This window comes from Triticum dicoccoides, chromosome 3B (assembly GCF_002162155.2).
Source record: "Triticum dicoccoides isolate Atlit2015 ecotype Zavitan chromosome 3B, WEW_v2.0, whole genome shotgun sequence".
Lineage (NCBI taxonomy): Eukaryota > Viridiplantae > Streptophyta > Magnoliopsida > Poales > Poaceae > Triticum > Triticum dicoccoides.
The window spans coordinates 830,860,518-830,867,902 of NC_041385.1; positions in this window are offsets into that span (position 1 = coordinate 830,860,518).

Below are 7,385 nucleotides of genomic sequence, written 5' to 3' on the forward strand. Positions count from 1 at the left end.
TGAGAAAGAACCTGGTGAGATTGCCCAAATATGTTAATGAGATGATCCTAATTAATTTAGATTCTCCGTGAACTTTGTGAAGGTAGGAGAAGGGACGCACCAGCATTGATTGCAGGGATAGACCAATAACTTGAGGCACAAAACTGCACACAAAACTGAATTGCTGGATTGAAGTGCATTTTACTTGCATATATACTGGGACGATCACAAAACTGCACACGTACATGCTTCAAAAAGAGATGGATGACATGAGCTAAAGGAAGTCAAACATACATTCTCCAAATCAGAAATACTGAAATAGTCAATGATGATTACTAACCAATCAATCGCTATTATGCCACTATTGTTGCACTCAAACAAATACCAGGTTAATCAAAGCACCCTCGGTATACAGTTTCAAGAAAAATCCATCAGAAACCATGGGCCACCTGGAAAACATCCCAGAATATGCATGCATATTACAGAGAAAACTAAAAATATATATTTTCTATGTAAGTACAGTATAGATATGCAAATGCATAAAGGAATCTTTCCAATTCTAACTTACAGTAATTCGTACGCTTCTAGCCCAACAAATTGGCACCAGACTTTCTACAGCCGGGAAGAAAGAACCTTGCGATATTCCCCAAGTATGTTAATGAGATGATCCAAATTAATTTAGATGCTCCATGAACTCTGTGAAGACAGGAGAAAGGACGCACCAGCCATGATTGCAAGGAGAGACGGAAGACTTGAGGGCCATGACGGCGTGCTCGTAGTGGAGGCCATCCAGCTCTAGCATTGGGCCCCCCGCTGAGGCAGTTGAAGCATGGAAGCGAGGGACGATTTTATTTTCTGCACGGCGCGGGAACGGTAGGAGGGTTTGGGAAGTGAGAACGGCTGCCTGCAGATAATCGATCCCGTCCTCGCAGCGATCTGTGGAGGTAGAAGCCGATTTGTACATGAATCACAAGTAGAGAAGTCTCGTGCTACAGAAAGAAGGAGAGGAGTCCCATGGTCGTTCTTTTCTATCTGCCCAAACATTTTTTTCCTTTCAATTATGCAAGGAGATAGCCCCTTTTTGGTTAAGATGGACGGAAGAGATAGTCTTTTTTTATAGATGGAAGGAGATACCTGGAGTATATGAGTAGATATATACCTTTTTTTAAAGAGATAGAGATTGGTTAAAATATTTTCTGAGAACAGTTTCCTTTACTTAGGATAGAAAAAAACCATGGATTAGTAGTACGTGGCCGACCCAAACGTTCTTTTTTATCTGGGCACAAAACCGAATCCTCGACCTTGGATTGAATTTTATTTTCAGAATTGAGAAAAGTTTCCACGGAGTATTATATGGACTGATCTACACCGTAATAATTCGGTCCCACCAGATTAACGGCTCCTAATTACTGATTAACGTGAGAATTTGTAGGAAGTCAAGAATTAGTATAGGTATAGATTCCGATCACCATGAACTAGATGCATAGGGTATTTTTTTGATGAAATTCCAATTTCAACCGATTCCAGTTCCAAGATCCAATATCATCACATAGCCTATACCATGTCAATGCTTTTCCCTTCAAAGATAAAGGGAAAACCTTCTTTTTAGCTTCATCTCCGGGTAAACCTGCAAGCTTAAACAATCCACAAATTTGATCCACATATATCAAGTGCATATCAGGATATCCGGTTCCATCTCCTGCATAAGGATTAGATAGAAGTTGCTCTAACATACCCAAAGGAATTTCATATTCAATATTTTCAGTAGGTGCAGTAGGTTGAGGGGCAACCAATTGTGGTTCTGGCCGAGGTAAAGATACCCCGAACAAACCCCTCAAAGCATTGTTTTCCATAGTAGCAAGTGACAATAAATTTCAGCACGTAGTAATAATGTTTCCTTACCAATTTCCACTTACCAAGAGCGCTTCACTCCCTGGTGACGGCGCCAGAAAATAGCTTTGATGACCCACAAGTATATGAGGTCAATTGTAGCCTTTTTGATAAGTAGGAGTATCGAACCCAACGAGGAGCAGAAGGAAATGACAAGTGGTTTTCAACAAGGTAATGTCCGCAAGTGCTAAAATTGTAAGTAGTGGAGTAGTTTGATAGAAAGATAATTTGTAACGAGCAAGTAATTATAGTACTAACAAAAGTGGAGCAAGGTAGCCCAATCCTTTTGAGGCAAAAAACAGGCCAAAATAGTCTCTTATGATAAGCAAAGTGTTCTTGAGGGTACACGGGAATTTCATCTAGTCACTTTCATCATGTTGGCTTAATTTGTGTTCGCTACTTTAATAATTTGATATGTGGGTGGTCTGGTGCTTAGGTTTTGTTCTTACTTGAACAAACCTCCTACTTATGATTAACCCTCCCGCAAGCATCCGCAACTACGAGAAAAGTATTAAGAATAAATTCTAACCATAGCATTAAACTTTTGGATCCAATCGGTCCCTTACGGAATAGCGCATAAACTGGTGTTTAAGCTTCTGTCACTCTCGCAACCCATCATCTAATAACTACTCCGTGATATGTTTCCAATGTATCTATAATTTATGAAGCATTCATGCTATTATATTATCTGTTTTGAATGTTTATGGGCTTTATTATACACTTTTATATTATTTTTGGGACTAACCTATTAACCGGAGGCCCAGCCCATATTGTTGTTTTCTTGCCTATTTCAGTGTTTCGAAGAAAAGGAATATCAAACGGAGTCCAAACAGAATGAAACCTTCGGGAGAGTTATTTTTGGAACGGATGTGATTCAGGAGACTTGGAGTTGAAGTCAAGGAAGCTTCGACGTGGCCATGAGGGTGGGGGGCGCACCCCCCCTACTGGGCGTGCCCCCCTATCTCGTGAGCCCCTCGAGCGTCCCCCGACCGACTTTTTTCACCTATATAAGTCCATATACCCTAAAAACACCTAGGACGACAATAGATCGGAAGTTTTGCTGCCGCAAGCCTCTGTAGCCAACAAAAACCAATCGGGACCATGTTCCGGCACCCTGCCGGAGGGGGATCCATCACCGGTGGCCATCTTCATCATCTCGGCGCTCTCCATGACGAGGAGGGAGTAGTTCACCCATAGGGCTGAGGGTATGTACCAGTAGCTATGTGTTTGATCTCTCTCCCTCGTGTTCTTGAGGTGATACGATCTTGATGTACCGCGAGCTTTGCTATTATAGTTGGATTTTATGGTGTTTCTCCCCCTCTACTCTCTTGTAATGGATTGAGTTTTCCCTTTGAAGTTATCTTATCGGATTGAGTCTTTAAGGATTTGAGAACACTTGATGTATGTCTTGCCGTGCTTATCTGTGGTGACAATGGGATATTCACGTGATTCACTTGATGTATGTTTTGGTGATCAACTTGCGGGTTCAGTGACCTTGTGAACTTATGCATAGGGGTTGGCACACGTTTTTGTCTTGACTCTCCGGTAGAAACTTTGGGGCACTCTTTGAAGTAATTTGTGTTGGTTGAATAGATGAATCTGAGATTGTGTGATGCATATCGTATAATCATGCCCACGGATACTTGAGGTGATAATGGAGTATCTAGGTGACATTAGGGTTTTGGTTAATTTGTGTCTTAAGGTGTTATCCTAGTACGAACTCTATGATAGATCGAACGGAAAGAATAGCTTCATGTTATTTTACTATGGACTCTTGAATAGAAAGATCAAAAAGGATAACTTTGAGGTGGTTTCATACCCCTACCATAATCTCTTCGTTTGTTCTCCGCTATTAGTGGCTTTGGAGTGACTCTTTATTGCATGTTGAGGGATAGTCATATGATCCAAATATGTTATTATTGTTGAGAGAACTTGCACTAGTGAAAGTATGAGCCTTAGGCCTTGCTTCCTGCCATTTCAATACCGTTTACGCTCACTTTTATCACTTGCTACCTTGCTGTTTTTATAATTTCAGATTACAAATACCTTTATCTACCATCCATATTGCACTTGTATCACCATCTCTTCGCCGAACTAGTGCACCTATACAATCTACCATTGTATTGGGTGTGTTGGGGACACAAGAGACTCTTTGTTATTTGGTTGCAGGGTTGTTTGAGAGAGACCATCTTCATCCTACGCCTCCCACGGATTGATAAACCTTAGGTCATCCACTTGAGGGAAATTTGCTACTGTCCTACAAACCTCTGCACTTGGAGGCCCAACAACGTCTACAAGAAGAAGGTTGTGTAGTAGACATCGAGCTCTTTTCTGGTACCGTTGCCGGGGAGGTGAGTGCTTGAAGGTATATCTTTAGATCTTGCAATTGAATCTTTTTTTCTTGTTTTATCACTAGTTTAATCTATAAAAGAAAACTACAAAGAAATGGAATTGAGTTTGGCTCATACGCTTCATCTTTTTAATATCTTCCGTGAGAATGATGGTAAGGAAAATTGTGCGCAAGTACTAGAAGAAGAATTACATAGAATGCTTGGCATAAAAGATGAGAATGATGAACCTGATTTCAATGTTGTTAATACGAATTCTTTGAATACCCATGATGCTAATGATATGCAAAGCCACAACCTTGGGGATGCTATGTTTGATGAATATGATATTTTTTGTCCCCCAAGTTTTGATGAGCAAATTTACTATGATGAAAGCATGCCTCCTATTTATGATGATTATATTGATGAAAGTGGGTTTGGAAGAGTGTCAACTTTAGGAAGCAATGATCCCACTATTTTGGAGGATGTTGAATCTTATAATATTTATGAAAGTGGATTTGGAGAGGTCATGACTTTATTTGGTGATGAATCCACTATTTCGAAAGAGGTTCCAATTGATTATGAGAATAAAGTTGCTATCTATGATGATTATTCTGATGACTTGTATGCTATTAAGAATAATAGTAACCATGAAACTTGTCATCATGATTTTAGTTTTCAATTGGATTATGCCTCACATTATAGTTATTTTGTTGAGTTTGCTCCCACTACTATTCATGAGAAGAAATTTGATTGTGTGGAGAGTAATAAAAATTCTATGCTTGTAGATCATGAAAATAATGCTTTATATGCTGGTTATATTGTTGAATTCATTCATGATGCTACTGAAATTTATTATGAGGGAGGAACATATGCTTTTAGGAATTGCAATAATATCAAGTTTCCTCTCTATGTGTTGAAAGTCTTGAAGATTTGCTTGTTTTACCTTCCTATGCTAGTTGATTATTGTTCCCATAAGTTGTTTTCTCACAAAATCCCTATGCATAGGAACTGGGTTAGACTTAAATGTGCATAGGAATCTCTTTATGTTTCAATTCTTATCTTTTATGTGATCATCATTGAAATCATCATGCCTAGCTAGGGGCGTTAAACGATAGCGCTTATTGGGAGGCAACCTAACTTTATTTTTGTTCTTTACTTTCTCCTGTTTAGTAATAAATAATTCATCTAGCCTCTAGTTAGATGTGGTTTTATGTTTTAATTAGTGTTTGTGCCAAGTAGAACCTTTGGGAAGACTTGGGTGAAGTCTTTGTGATCTTGCTGTAAAAAAAACAGAATCTTTGCACTCACGAGATTAGCTGCCATTTTTTACTGGAGAGCGATTTTAGGTTGATTCTTTCTGCAGATGATTAATAGACAAAGTCCTAAGGTACAGCAATTTATTTCAGAATTGTTGGAGTTCCATAAGTATACGTTTGATACAGATTACTACAGACTGTTCTGTTTTTGACAGATTCTGTTTTCATTGTGTTGTTTGCTTATTTTGATGAATCTTTGAGTAGTATTGGAGGGTATGAACCATAGAGAAGTTGGAATACAGTATTTTTAACACCAATATAAATAAAGAATGAGTTCACAACAGTACTTAAGTGCTGGTTTTATTTTCTTATACTAACGGAGCTTATGAGTTTTGTTTTGAGTTTCGTGTTGTGAAGTTTTCAAGTTTTGGGTAAATATTCTTTTGACTATGGAATAAGTAGTGGTAAGAGCCTAAGATTGGGGATGCCCAAGGAACCCCAACGTAATATTCAAGGACAACCAAGAGCCTAAGCTTGGGGATGCCCCGGAATGCATCCCCTCTTTTGTCTTTGTTCATCGGTAACTTTACTTGGAGCTATATTTTTATTTACCACATGATATGTGTTTTGCTTGGAGCATCAATTTCTTTTCTTAGTATTTGCTTTCTATTATTTAGAATAATGTTTTACTTCTATATTATCAATAAAAATGTCAAGAATAGCCTTTGCCATGCTTATTTTGCAAGTATGCATGTTGCTGTTTCAAAACAGAAAGTTTACCGCTGTTGCAAAAATTCCCTAGAAAAGTCAGCGAGTGATATAATGTTGAATCTTTTTGCATATTGAGTTCTGATAAATCTTATACAGCGTAGTAATTTTCTTATAATTTTTGGTGTTAGGTAAGTATGATGAACCTTGCATTCTTTACATACTATACTGTTTTGGCAGATTGCTGTTATGTTTGCATTGTTTGCATATGTTTGCTTGTTTAATGATTCTATTTGAGGATAGGAGTATTATATATGCAGATACATTTAGTATGCAATGTTGAATAATAATGTTAGTAATTTGTTACAGTAGAAAATGATAAGGTTATTGCATTGTTTTATACTAACTGATCTCACGAGTTCTTGTTGAGTTTGGTGTGGATGAAGCTTTTGAGATTTAGGAAACCGTGGTATGAGAGGAATTAAGGAGACACAAAAGCTCAAGCTTGGGGATTCCCAAGGCACCCCAAGATAACATTCCAAGAATTCTCAAGCATCTAAGCTTGGGGATGCCCCGGTAGGCATCCCACCTTTCTTCTTCGACAATTATCGGTTAGTATTGGTTGAACCTAAGTTTTTGCTTCTTCACATGAGTTGTGCTATCCTTGCAATGTCATTTTGTTTTGTTTTGCTTGTTGTTTAAATAAAATACCAAGATCTGAAATACTTAAATGAGAGAGAGTCTTCATATATTTACATAATTATTTAACTACTCATTGATCTTCACTTATATCTTTTTGGAGTAGTTTGTCATTTACTCGTGTACTTCACTTATATCCTATGAGTAAATGGTTGAATGAGTTGAATGTCATAAATCTGAAATTATATATGCTTAATATGCTTATGCCATGGGGAGTAATGACTTCACATATAAGAAGTAGAGGTTGTAAATTTATTGGAGGTTAGCAAGCATTGTATTGGTCATTTGAACAATTCATGAAAGAATATTGAAGGAAGAGAAATTTCACATATAAATATACTATCTTGCACATCTTTTATATTTGTGAGCACTCATTAAGTATGACATGCTAAAGAGTTTATGTTGGACAAGGAAGACAACATAATGGGTTATGTTTTCTCACATCTCAGTTAAAGTATATTGTCATGGATCATTCAAACATGTTGACCTTGCCTTTCCCCCTCATGCTAGCCAAAATTCCTTG